The sequence below is a fragment of the Ranitomeya imitator genome, chromosome 2, assembly GCF_032444005.1.
Source record: "Ranitomeya imitator isolate aRanImi1 chromosome 2, aRanImi1.pri, whole genome shotgun sequence".
NCBI lineage: Eukaryota > Metazoa > Chordata > Amphibia > Anura > Dendrobatidae > Ranitomeya > Ranitomeya imitator.
Window position 1 is genome coordinate 383,038,781 of NC_091283.1, and position 13,861 is coordinate 383,052,641.

At 44.8% G+C, this 13,861-nt stretch overlaps 1 pseudogene; it reads left to right on the top strand.

The window, feature by feature from the left end:
* The window catches only part of LOC138664090 (zinc finger protein 585A-like), an 86,150-nt pseudogene extending 77,627 nt beyond the window's left edge, over positions 1–8,523 (top strand).
* Positions 8,524–13,861: the final 5,338 nt, after the last annotated feature.

Genomic DNA, 13,861 nt, shown 5'->3' on the forward strand with positions numbered 1-13,861 from the left:
AGAGCAAGTCAGTATCTCCACCTATATTGTGGCAAGTGTAAAAACCTATCCTGTCATCAAGGGACAATATTCATGCAGAAGGATTAACATTTACTGGAACTGACAAAATCATAATTTGCTGAGGCGCTGAAGACCAGAGGAGTCCAACGGGCTACTAGACGGGTGTTTCTAATAATGTGGCCATTCAGTGTATGTTTTATACTTGGTAGAGATGACAGGATAAAGCTGATGGTAGATGTTAGATGTTGTCTGGAAACTTCTCATGTTTTTCTTTTTATGGTTATGGAGACTGCTGGTTACAGTTAGAAGTCAACAGGTTAGATTTATACAGGAGACCTGCAGCTATTTCATCTTTTCTGTTCTTCTAAATCATTAGACACAACTTCTCCATCTGTCTGTGACTTTTACAATATTTGTTTCAGGGTAAACATCTTCCCCATATTAATACTACAGAGACATATGTGAGGGGTGATGAGTGGTGTAAAGAGGAGATTCCCACAGATAACCACACAGGTGAGTAGTGACCACTAAATGCAGAGAAGTCACAGGTTCTTCTCAGTTGTTGGATTAAAAACCTAAAGAAATGAACTAGAATATAAGTTGGTATGTATGTAACATATAGGTGCATGTTCATACTGGTCACACTGGTTTTTTTTTATCACAATTCTGTTAACCAAGTACCATATCTTATTTTCATGCACTATTGCTATTTATTTACTGCAGGGTATTTGCACACTTTATTTTTATCTTAGGTAAAACACTGGATTGTAGAATTGTGTGATAATCTCATTAGGGTCTGTAACACAGAATATTGTCTGATTGGACTGGCAGAAAAATTTGACTGTAAACTTTTAAATTGACTAAATGAAATGGTGTTTTTTCAACACAAAAATGCAGAGCTCCATGGATGACATAATTTGCAGTATACAGAAGAAGAGCTCACGTAATTGCGGGTTTAGGATCACCAAGGTGCTTACAAATATTAAAACAATAAAATTCTTTCAATGAAAATATCAGCTCAGCAAGCAAAAAACAATCCGTCATACAGCTCCACTGACGGAAAGAAAGTTAGGAGTCTCAATAAACGGCAACTTATACCAACTTATTTGTTTTTTTGCAAAATTACAAGTTTTGCATCTCTTTATTAATTCTGGCCTGGACAATCATGTTAGAGGCAATTTTTACAGCACAATGAACTCCGAACTCAAACAGCAATTGTACAATTCTCCAGTTTCTTGTATGATAAAATAAATATTGAAAATGAGAATTCATCACACAAAAAAAAAATAACCATCACATGGACAAATGAAGATAAATATCCCAATAATCATAATAAAAAAAAGAATTGCTGGAAATAAAAAAAAAAATGTCCTAAAGACAAACCAAAAAAGACAAAAAGGGGATGTATGGGGGGAAATCTACCAGAAAAAGAAGATTAAAAACTTCATCCTGCCCCAAAGATACAGGTAAAAAAATATTTAATTTAAGCAAACACAATCCAACCAATGCAGAATGAAACCTGTTACAGAAAAGTTTAAAACTTGTCCCTACATGCCACTTCAATAAATTTCATAAAATTCATGCAGAATTTAGCCCTAAAAAATAAAAAAGAGGCTAGTTATGAAAATAATGAACATACCACACAGTACATACATACAAACTTGAAATTTAAATTCACATTCAACACTGTAAACGAATATTCTGATGCTTTTAATAAAATTAAAGATGTTCGTAAGATTAAAATGTGAAAATATCACAATAACCTTAAGAAAATTGGTTTAACATAAAAACTTTAAAAAATCTAATCAATTTGATTTTTAAATTATAATAAAACATACATAAAATTATTTTTTGATCCTAATATAAAATATAAAAAAGAAAAGGACCGCCCCCCATTTAAAACAGTATCCTCAAAAAATTAAATACATCACTGCAGTAATAATATCTCTTAATTAGCCCCAATGGTAATAATATCCCCCATCCTGGCCCTTGTGTGTCTCATTCCTGGCTCCAGCCATATGTTCTATCCTGCCCCCATGTGATGTCCCATCCTGCCCCATATGATCTCCCCATCTGTCCCATGATCCTGCCCCATCTGTCCCATGATCCTGCCCCATCTGTCCCATGGTCCTGCCCCATCTATCCCCATCGTATCCATCCTACCCCATGATCCTACACCATCTGTCTCCTTCCTGCCCCATCTGTCCCATGATCCTGCCCCATCTGTCTCCATCCTGCCCCATATTCCTACCCCATCGGTCTCCATCCTGCACCGTGTCTCCATCCTGCACCGTGTCTCCAGTCTGCCCTCTTGTCTCCATCCTGCCCCCATGTCTCCAATCCTGCCCTGTGTCTACCATCTGCCTCCGTGTCTCCATTCTGCCCCCTGTCTTCAGTCTGCCCCTGTGTCTCCAATCCTGCCCCGTGTCTCCATTCTGTCCCTTGTCTCCAATTCTGCCCCGTGTCTCCATTCTGCCACCTGTCTCCATTCTTCCCCTCGTGTCTCCAATCTGCCCCCGTGTCTCAATTCTGCCCCCTGTCTCCATTCTGCGCCGGGCTGGATGGAGACACATGGTCCATGTGTCTCCATCCTGCCGGTGAAACATTGCGGCTTGCCGCTTTCAATAAAAATAATTAAAAAAAAAAATTAAAGAAAAACCTTTCTTCTTACCTGGCCGCGCTCCTGCGGCGGAGAACCCTCCCAGCATTTCAGCGCGCACTCGCCGGCGAATGACAATGACGTCATACACCGGCGATGCGTGCTGATGTCAGCTGCCAGCCTCCAATTGGGTGGCGACTTTAACCATTGCCATGCGGGTCCGCATGGCAAACCTAGAGAAGCCTGCTGCTGGGACCCGGGCCCGATGAGCAGAAGAGACGGGGCCCAATGCGGGCCCCTTCTGCCCACCGGGCCCCATAATCCAGTCAGGGCAGTAATGCCCTGATGGTGGCCCTGCTCTGTATGACTGCTATTCATGCACAAACATAACATTAGTGAAACTGGGAATAATTACCCATCTCCGTAGATTGCCCCACCTTGACCTCGGCCACTTACCCTGACGTGCGTTTCGTGTTCAAATAGTATCGCTTCCTCGGGGCGTGGCCTAACTACGGTCATTGTCCGCTGTTTATAGTAAGCCGTTCCAGTCACATGACTGCACAGCTGCCTATCAATGAAACATAGTTGTACACATGCGCATGCAGCATGTCCCGTTGTCATCGCAACACCCATCTCAGAATGAGCATCCTAATCTCGGTCATGAATGGGCTGGCGCCTAGCCACACATCACACTAACACAAGCAGGATGACAGCCGGGAGGAGAGAATAGAAAAAGTTTGGGACACGGTGCATGCAACAATGTGCAGGTTGAGTGAAATATGCCAGCAAAGGCATATGTATATATATACATACATACATACAAACATACATACATACACACACTACGGTTCCAAAGTTTAGGGTCACCCAGGCAATTTTTTGTTTTCCATGAAAACTCATACTTTTATTAATCAAATGAGTTGCCAAATGAATTGAAAATCTAGTCCAGACATTGACAAGGTTCGAATAAAAGATTTTTATTTGAAATAATAATTTTCTCCTTCAAACTTTGCTTTAGTCAAAGAATGCTCCCTTTGCAGCAATTCCAGGCTTGCAGACCTTTGGCATTCTAGCAGTTAATTTGCTGAGATAATCTGGAGAAATTTCACCCCATGCTTCCAGAAGCCCCTCCTACAAGTTGATTTGGCTTGATGGACACTTTTTGAGTACCATACGGTCAAGCTACTCCCACAACAGCTCAATGGGGTTGAGATCTGGTGACTGCGCTGGCCACTCCATTACAGATAGAATACCAGCTGCTTGCTTTCTCACTAAATAGTTCTTGCATAATTTGGAGGTGTGCTTTGGGTCATATTCCTGTTGTAGGATAAAATTGGCTCCAATCAAGCGCTATCCACAGGGTATGGCATGGCGTGGCAAAATGGAGTGATAGCCTTCCTTATTCAAAATCCCTTTTACCATGTACAAATCTCCCACTTTACCAGCACCAAAGCAACCCCAGACCATCACATTACCTCCACTATGCTTGACAGATGGCGTCAGGCACTCTTCCAGCATCTTTTCAGTTGTTCTGCATCTCACAAATGTTATGCGTGATCCAAACACCTCAAACTTGGATTAGTCTGTCCATAACACTTTTTTCCAATCTTCCTCTGTCCAATGTCTGTGTTCTTTTGCCCATATTAATCTTTTCCTTTTATTAGCCAGTCTCAGATATGGCTTTTTCTTTGCCACGCTGCCCTGAAGGCCAGCATCCTGGAGTTGCCTCTTCACTGTAGACGTTGACACTGGCGTTTTGCTTGTACTATTTAATTTAGCTGCCAGTTGCGGACCTGTGAGGCATCGATTTCTCAAACTACAGACTCTAATGTACTTGTCTTGTTGCTCGGTTGTGCAGCGGGGCCTCCCACTTCTCTTTCTACTCTGGTTAGAGCCTGTTTGTTTCCTCTGAAGGAAGTAGTACACACCGTTGTAGGAAATCTTCAGTTTCTTGGCAATTTCTCGCATGGAATATCCTTCATTTCTAAGAACAAGAATAGACTGTCGAGTTTCACATGAAAGTTGTTGTTTTTTGGCCATTTTGAGAGTTGTCACGGGGCTACTGTGACAGAGAGGTTCCAGAGAACCGCAGCGCTAAGTGCCTCGTTCACACACGATGAACAGAAGCTCTTCTCCTGAATTCTGACCTGGCTGTCTTGTGTCAGCAGGGCAGGAGTTAAACCTTGTTACTGAAGTTACTGAGAGCTATGTCTCTCAGCTGTTTTGGTTTTGGTAATCTCCGCTCCTACATAGCTTTGACTACAACTGTTGTCAGTGATCAGTTCTGCTGCCTGGCTTGGAGTGAGAAGGAGTTTGGCACTAGGAGCTTGGAGGTTTATTTACAGAGATTGGTGTCTGCTTTTTTGGCTGTATGTTTAACCTGTTTTCCTTCCTAGTTTTTTCCTTCTCTTCCCTTCTCTGTGTTTCCTCTGTGGTTGTGTGAGCATTTGGTGAGTTTGAGACTTTTAGTTACCTTGTCTGTATACCCTGTTTAATTGTCGTATTTATACACTGGTGCAGTCCATCTCCCTTGGGGGGAGGGTGGGCCACTGATAGGGCTTGCAAAGGAGACAGGGATACGCTGGCGGCTCAGGCCTCCTAACCATCATAGGTATCCCTGAGATAAGGGAAAGCCAGGGCCCCACTATAGAGGCAGGGACAGGTGCGGGTCCCAGTACGCGGTCCTGCCCCTTTATCGACGTTAACGGCGTGACAAGAGTTTAATGGAACCAACAAATGTAATGCTCCAGATTCTCAACTAGCTAAAAAGAAGGTCAGGCTTATAGGTTCTCTAATCAGCCAAACTTTTCAGCTGTTCAGTATGTTAATACTTGCACAAGGGTATTCTAACCATCCATTAGCCTTCTTACACAGTTAGCAAACACAAAGTACCATAAGAACATAAGAACACTGGAGTGATGGTTGTTGGAAATGGGCCTCTATATACCTATGAAGATATTGCATTACAAACCTGACGTTTGCAGCTAGAATAGTCATTTACCACATTAACCATGTATAGAGTGTATATATGAATCATTTATTGTTAGTGTAAACTTGTAAACGTGTGTGTGTTGATGTGTGAAAGTCGTTCATTAATTATCCCCTCCCTTGTGTATGACTGCTCGCGTAAGGTGGATGATTGCTATCTAGCGCCCGACTTAGCCGTCAGCATGTAACACACAAAACAGTGTCTAATTGCTGTGACCGCCAGTGCTGCACCGTACGCTTTCACAGCGCTTTCCTGACCTAAGCCTGGGTGGTTAGTGGCGTCCGCCAGTGAGGCACCGCACGCACTCTCGTGCATCTTTATTATTATTTCTCTCACTCCGACACCTCAGTTGCGGTGTCGAGCGCAAGAGGTCTATATGAACTCAAATCCTGTGTCTTGGGATTGAGTTCTGAGACAGCCCTGTGACGCAACAGGGTTCGCTTCCTTCACACAGGGTGAAGTTAACCCGAGTGTGTATCCACATTGTACCGCCATATAGTCCGTCATTACTTGGCAGCAGGTTCAATCCCTGCATGGTGGACCCCGGGCTGCGAACGCACCTTACTCTATCTTTCTTATTATTTGGTGCGTTCCGCTAGCCCTAACAGTGTATGTGTGTGTGTGTGTGTATATATATATATATAGTTACATAAACATTTTCTCCCTTGCTGCTTGTTGGTTCCATATTTGTTATATGGAAAGTGAATAAGGTGGGATAGTTTTGAGTAGGGTTGAGCGAAACGGATCGTTCATTTTCAAAAGTCGCCGACTTTTGGCAAAGTCGGGTTTCATGAAACCCGTCCCGATCCCTGTGTGGGGTCGGCCATGCGGTACGCGACTTTCGGGCCAAAGTCGCGTTTCGTATGACGCGCTTGGCGCCATTTTTTCAGCCAATGAAGGAGCGTGGGCAGAGTGATGACATAGGTCTTAGGGGCGTGGACGCATATCGCTATGTTGTCGCTTTTGCGCTGTAGCAATTTGCAATGTGCAACACTAGCTTTTCAGTTCAGGGACGGAGGGGAGAGAGAGAGAGAGAGAGAGAAAAAAAAAAAATCCCATTGACTTTGCATTGGGTTTCGTGTTTCGGTCGATCCTCGACTTTTCGCCACAGTCGGTCGATTTCACTCGACTCGACTTTTGAGATAGTCGTGTTCCGCGAAACCCGACTCGACCCTAAAAAAGTCAAGGTCGCTCAACCCTAGTTTTGAGGATTTTTTGGGAGGTTGACCTATATTAGTCTTCACTGAATATTTTTCTAAATATTAATATATATTTTATATTTGACAAAAGTTTGGTGACAGGTACACTAACATGGATCTATAAAGTGGCAAAGGGAAAGATGAAAAGGAAAAGAGCAGAAACCTAATGGTCTAACATAATAATCTGAGTCCCTGCTTGGATATCTACTGTTGCCACTAGTGCTTTCATCAAATACTCTTTGAATTTTAGTACAATATAAATATTATTATTATTAATCTAATTTCAATATTATGCTATAATTTCCATTTTATTCTTGGCAGATGACTGTACCAGCAGATCGGAGGCACATTTTACATTTTTAGATTTGACCGCACATGATCATACTGTCACACCGGATACATGTGAAGAACATGACAATATCTCAGGTTTATCCTCAGCACTTCACAGTAAAGATCTACCATCTGATCCTTTTGAAAAGCTCCTATCTTCTGATTCATCACAGACTATTATGAAAAACAAAAATAACAGATTTGATGGTGAACATCAAAGAGCTCAGACACAAAAGAAACCATATTCATGTTCAGAGTGTGGGAAATGTTTTACACTGAAATCACATCTTGTTACACATGAGAGAAGTCACACAGGTGAGAAGCCATTTTCTTGTACAGAATGTGGAAAATGTTTTACACAAAAATCACATCTTGTTACACATGAGAGATGTCACACAGGGGTGAAGCCTTTTTCATGTTCAGAATGTGGGAAGTGTTTTACAGATAAATCTACTTTTGTTAGGCATCAGAAAAGACACACAGGTGAGAAACCATATTCATGTTCAGAATGTGTGAAATGTTTTGCAAGGAAATCACATCTTGTTGCACATGAGAGAAGTCACACAGGGGTGAAGCCTTTTTCATGTTCAGAATGTGGGAAGTGGTTTACAGATAAATCAACTCTTGTTAAGCATCAGAAAAGACACACAGGTGAGAAACCATATTCCTGTTCAGAATGTGGAAAGTGTTTTACACTGAAATACCATGTTATCATGCATCAGAGAATACACACAGAGGTGAAACCATTTTCATGTTCTGAATGTGGGAGATGGTTTAAAAAGAAATCATATCTTGTTAAACATCAAAGAATTCACACAGGGGAGAAGCCATATTCATGTCCAAATTGTGGGAAATGTTTTACAGAGAAATCACGTCTTGTTACACACCATAGAACTCACACAGGTGAAAAGCCATTTCCATGTAGAGAATGTGGGAAAAGTTATACAGTGAAATCAAGTCTTATTACACATCAAAAAACTCACACAGGGAAGAAGCCATTTTCATGTACAGAATGTGGAAAATGTTTTACACTAAAATCACTTCTTGCTGCACATGAGAGAAGTCACACAGGGGAGAAGCCTTTTTCATGTTTAGAATGTGGAAAGTGTTTTACAGATAAATCAACTCTTATTTATCATCAGAAAAGACACACAGGTGAGAAACCATATTCCTGTTCAGAATGTGGGAAATGTTTTGCAAGGAAATCACATCTCGTTACACATCAAAAAACTCACACAGGGGAGAAACCATTTTCATGTTGAGTATGAGGGAAATGTTATACAGCGCAATCAAGTCTTGTTAAACATCAGATATCTCACACGGGGTAGTAGCAGTTTTTGTGTTCAGACTGTAAAAAATGCATTTCAAGTGTTATTATGTAGCCAATACCAGGGTGGCTTGTAGTCCCAGATATGCAAAAATAAATATTATTGGGCCATCTACCTATGCAGAACCCATTCTCTGGCCTCTCATTCAATAAATGAATTGAAATACAAAAATTGTGGTTTGCACCTGTTCACCCTTTTTCACTCCTATGGCAATTAACGCCCCCCATCCTTTGCCCTTGACCCTCAATAGACTTACTGGGTCTAATTAATTGTGACTTTTCTTTATGAAGAAATAACTAAAGTGGAACTACACACATCCAAGTGCAGTATTTTTAATATGATACAATAAAGAATGTAAGTGTCATGCTGCTGCAATGCAGGTAGGTGCAGGCTTCATTAGATGGCAGTAGAGAGGAAGCAGGTCTGCACCTAATCAGAGATGACCTGCAGTGCAGCAGTGAGCCTACCACAAGTGGCAGCAGAATGGTCAAACATGCTGGGTCAAATCCTAGACTGTAGTGCAGTACCAAAGTAATAAGCCAACTCGCGGTCAGAGACAAGCCAGGGGGTCCGTAATGGTCAGGAGCGGATAAGCCAAAAGACAAATGACAGAAACAGTCAGGATACAAGCCAAGTCAAAACCAGGGTTTCTGAACACTAAAGGGAATCACTGAGTCAAGATGGGAACAGGGAAAAACAGACACGGGTTCAGACAGCAAACACAGCAGGACCCAGAATCGATCCTCAGGACCATAACGCTTCCAATGTACCAAATACTGCAGCGAACTGCGGACCATGCATGAATCCACAATTCGTTCCACCTCATACTCCTCCTACCCATCCACAGAAATCAGAGGCGGAGGGGATGGAGACAAATAGCTTCTGGAGAGATTTATGGAACACATTGGTGATCGGAAGCGACAGAGTTAGACATAAGCGAAAGGCAACTGGATTGACAACTTCAGTTACCTCATAAGGACCTGTAGGCAACTGGATTGACAACTTCAGTTACCTCGTATGGACCTATAAACCTGGGACCTAGCTTAGGAGAAGGAATTTTCAGACGAATGTTCTGGGTGGACAACCATACTTTATCTCACACCAGGAATGGGTCCTGTAGATCATCGCTTATCTGCAAACTGTTTCTGTTTGCCTTGAGCTTCCCCAATGTTCCTCTGATCCTCGCCCCATACCTCCCTCAGCTGCTTAATGGCCGAATCAGCTCCTGCACACCCCGAGTCCATCCAGGAACACTCACCAAAATGGGGATGAAAGCCATAATTACAAAAGAATGGAGAGGTGCCCTTGGGCTGATTAATACGATTATTAAAGGCAAACAGCCACTGGTGACAAAGAACACCATTCATCCTGCTGGGACGTGGCAAGAAAGATATATATCATCTTGGTACCGTGTACCGCAAAATTTGTTCAAGAGACTGATTAGTCCTCCCCATCTGACCATTAGTTTCAGGATGATAGTGTCATGCTCCCGCTTGCCTCGTCGCTTTTATTCCGCCATACTTACTACTCTGCCGCATCCCGGCGCATTCCTGCTCGTTCCCGGGCTTCTGCTCTCGCGTGGCCGGCTCTTGGTCCTCCTTGGGTGTGCGCGCACACTGGGTTCTGCGGCGCACACGCACACTTCTCTCACTGATCCTGGCCACTCTTTCTGTTACACTCTGCCCTGGAGGACTCCCACCCGGAAGGTATGCCGCCGCCCTCCTTATCAGGCCACCTCTTCCTCCTGGCAGTGCCTGATTGTCATGTGTGTTCACATTTGATTCTGGCTCCACGTCCTCCTGCCGTTCCGTCCTCCAGTCTGCCCTTATAGCAGCCTTATTAGCCTTTAGTCCTTTGTGTTTTTCCCTAGCCTACTCCCTCACCTGTTCTCTCTCCTTCTTTCTTTATAGTGCCTGCCTTCCAGTGTCTCCTGATTGTTCTTGCTGCCGTGCCTTCATCATTCCAGTCAGTCTGCGTCTCAAATCTCTCCTGCCAGGTTCCAAGTGTCTCCTGATTGTCCTTGCTTCCGTGTCTTCTCCATACTAGTCTGTCTGCACCTCAATCCTGTCTGAGTGTCCTGTACCCCTGCCGTCCCCACCGTTAATACCGTCGTCTCAGTCCTGCCTGTCTTCCTTGTGCTCTTTCCGAGTCTAACTGCATCTCAGTCCTATCTGTATTCCTGTGCTCCAGCCGTGTTACTTTCTCTCCTGTACCTCTCCTCTAGGTACTAGCTGCCGCAGCAGTAGTCTCCCTTGGGCCTGCCCCTAACGCTCCCTGTATAGGGGGTGGTCCACCGGGTCCACTCGCCCTAGGAGGGTTCGCTGTTGCGGTCTAGCGGTTCCACCTTTTGGAGTTCCTCTAGCATTTTCACAGTACAATCAGGCCATGGACCCCGCTAGTACCTCTGCCTCCGCCCAAAAAGAACTAGGGGTTCTTCGTGAGAATCAAACCAGGATCATGGCCTTTCTAAAAGCCATGGAGTCCCGCTTATCGGCGTTACAGCCCTCTGACCCGGGGAACGCGTCCCAGCTGGCCAGTCTCCAGCAGGAGCTCGCCCAGCAATGCGACACCCAGGGCCACATCCTTATTTATATGGCTTCGGTGGATAACCATCTTCTCTCCCTACAGTCAGCCGCTTCAGTTCCTACGCCAGCTCCCGTTCCGCATCCATTGCCTCATCTGGCTAAACCTCCGCGGTATAGTGGAGATCCTAAATTGTGTTGCGGTTTCTTAAACCAGTGCCAATTGCATTTTGAGTTATTGCCGCAACAATACCCCACTGATCGGGCTAAGGTGGCTTTTGTTGTGTCCCACTTGGAGGGAGAGGCTTTGGCCTGGGTGAATCCATTCTGGGAGCGGGATGATCCTCTGGTTTCCCAGCTCTCCACTTTTTTGGAGACTTTCCGTAAGGTGTTCGATGAACCCGGACGCCTGACCTCTACTACCGAGTCCCTTTTTAATCTCCACCAAGGTACCCATTCTGTCGGCCAGTATACCGTTCGATTTCGTACTTTGTACTCTGAGCTGGGGTGGAACAATGAGGCATTGGTGGGAGCTTTTTGGCGTGGTTTGTCTTCTCGAATCAAGGACGAGTTGGCGGGTCGAGACACACCAATGTCTTTGGAGGATCTCATATCTTTAGCATCTCACATTGAGCTTCGCTTCCAGGAAGGTCTTCGCGAAGCAGCCAGAGAGAGAAGACCTTCCCATCTATCTTCAGCCACTCGCTGTCCTCCCTGTTCGCGACTTGCCTCTTCGTCTCCGGTTTTTGCACCTGAACCCATGCAAGTGGATCGTCTCAGGCCAGCAGAGCAACGCCGCAAGGAGAGAATTGCACAAGGTCTCTGCTTCTACTGTGGCAGTGCGTCCCATCTTCTGCGTTCTTGTCCGGTGAGGCCAGGAAACGCCTCCGCCTAGGCCAGGTAAGAGAGTCCTCCCTAGGTATCAGTGGATCCTCTCTACCTTGAACTCTTTTTGCTTTAGGGAATCTTGGAGCTAGTCATTTTTCTGAGGTGGCTTGTATAAATTTTTTTGCTGCAGGTAACTTTATTCAGTTAGAGGCGGTCTGGTGACTTCACATTCCTGTCAGATCCCTGGAGACTCCTCGGCGGATAGCTTCGGTCGATGGTAGGCCGTTGCGGTAGACCGTTACCCTGGTCACTGAGGAGGTGGAGTTACAGATCGGAGCTCTGCTTCGGGAGAGAATAGCCTTCTACGTGCTGCCTTCGTTGTCTCATATGTTCCTTTTGGGTCTTCCGTGGTTAACTCATGAACCCGTCCTGGATTGGCGATCTGGTGATGTTTTACGTTGGGGTCACGCCTGTCAGACCAGGTGCTTGCTTTCCGTTCAACCGGTGAGGATTCCTCAGTCTACCCTGGCACCTGCAGATTTGCTTTCGGCCTACTGGTCCTTCGCGGATGTCTTTGACAAGAAGGAGGCGGAGAACCTGCCCCCACATCGTCCATATGATTGCCCGATCAACCTTGTTCCAGGCACGACTCTGCCCAGGGGTCGAATTTACCCACTGAATCCTCTTGAGTCTCAAGCCATGACCAAGTATGTCCAGGAGAATCTAGCCAGAGGTTTTATCCGGAAGCCCTCTTCACCCGCGGATGCGAGTTTCTTTTTTGTCAAGAAGACAGATGTGTCTCTTCATCCCTGCATCGACTACCGGGGTCTCAATAATATCACAATTAAGAACAAGTACCCACTTCCTCTTATTCCAGAGCTATTCGACCATCTACGAGGAGCACGCATTTTCACGAAACTGGATCTCCGTGGGGCCTACAATCTAGTCCGTATTCACTCTGGAGACGAGTGGAAAACTGCCTTTAACACCAGGGATGGGCACTATGAGTATTTAGTCATGCCCTTTGGTTTATGCAATGCTCCTGCAGTATTCCAGGAGTTTGTGAAATATGTTTTTCGAGACCTTCTGTACTCCTGTGTGGTGGTATACTTGGATGATATCCTTATCTTCTCTCTGGATCTGACCACCCACAGAAAGCATGTCTGTCTCGTCCTACTGCGTTTGAGAGAGAATCGTCTTTATGCCAAGCTCGAAAAGTGTGCCTTTGAACAGTCGTCTCTTCCATTCCTGGGTTACATTATCTCAGACTCTGGTCTACGCATGGATCCAGAGAAGGTGTCTGCCGTGCTCAACTGGCCACGTCCTAATGGTGTCAAAGCTATCCAGCGATTCCTCGGTTTCGCAAATTACTACCGGCAGTTCATCCCTCACTTTTCCTCTTTGACTGGACCTATCATCTCTCTGATACGCAAAGGGGCCAACCCTCACATCTGGTCGTCTGAAGCCAAAGATGCGTTCTTGTCTCTGAAACAAGCCTTCGTCTCTGCTCACGTACTTCATTGTTGTGAGGTAAATAAACCTTTGGTCCTTAAGGTAGATGCTTCTGGAGCTGGAGCGGAACTTTCTCAGAGGTCCTCCTCCGGGAGGCTTGTCACCTGCAGTTTCTTCTCCAAGACATTCTCTTCCTCGGAACGGAAATACTCCATTGGCGACAGGGAGCTGTTAGTCATCAAGTTGGCATTTGAGGAGTGGCGATACCTTTTGGAGAAAGCCATTCACCCTTTTAAAGTCTTAACGGACCATAAGAACGTGGCATATATCCATTCGGCCCAGAGACTTAATCCTTGGCAAGCTAGAGGGTCTGTTTTTGCCCATTTTAATTTTGAGATGCATTTTTGTCCCGGTAATAAGAATCTCAAGGCTGACGCATTGTCCAGGTCTTGTCTACTGATTCGGAGGAGGAACTCTCACATATCTTGGATCCTTCCAAGGTCATTATGGTGGCACCTGTCAGTCTGACTTCTATACCTCTAGGTCAAACTTTCGTTCCAGTGTGCAACAGGAGACTAGTCCTCCGCTGGGGACATGCTTCCAATTTGGCAGGT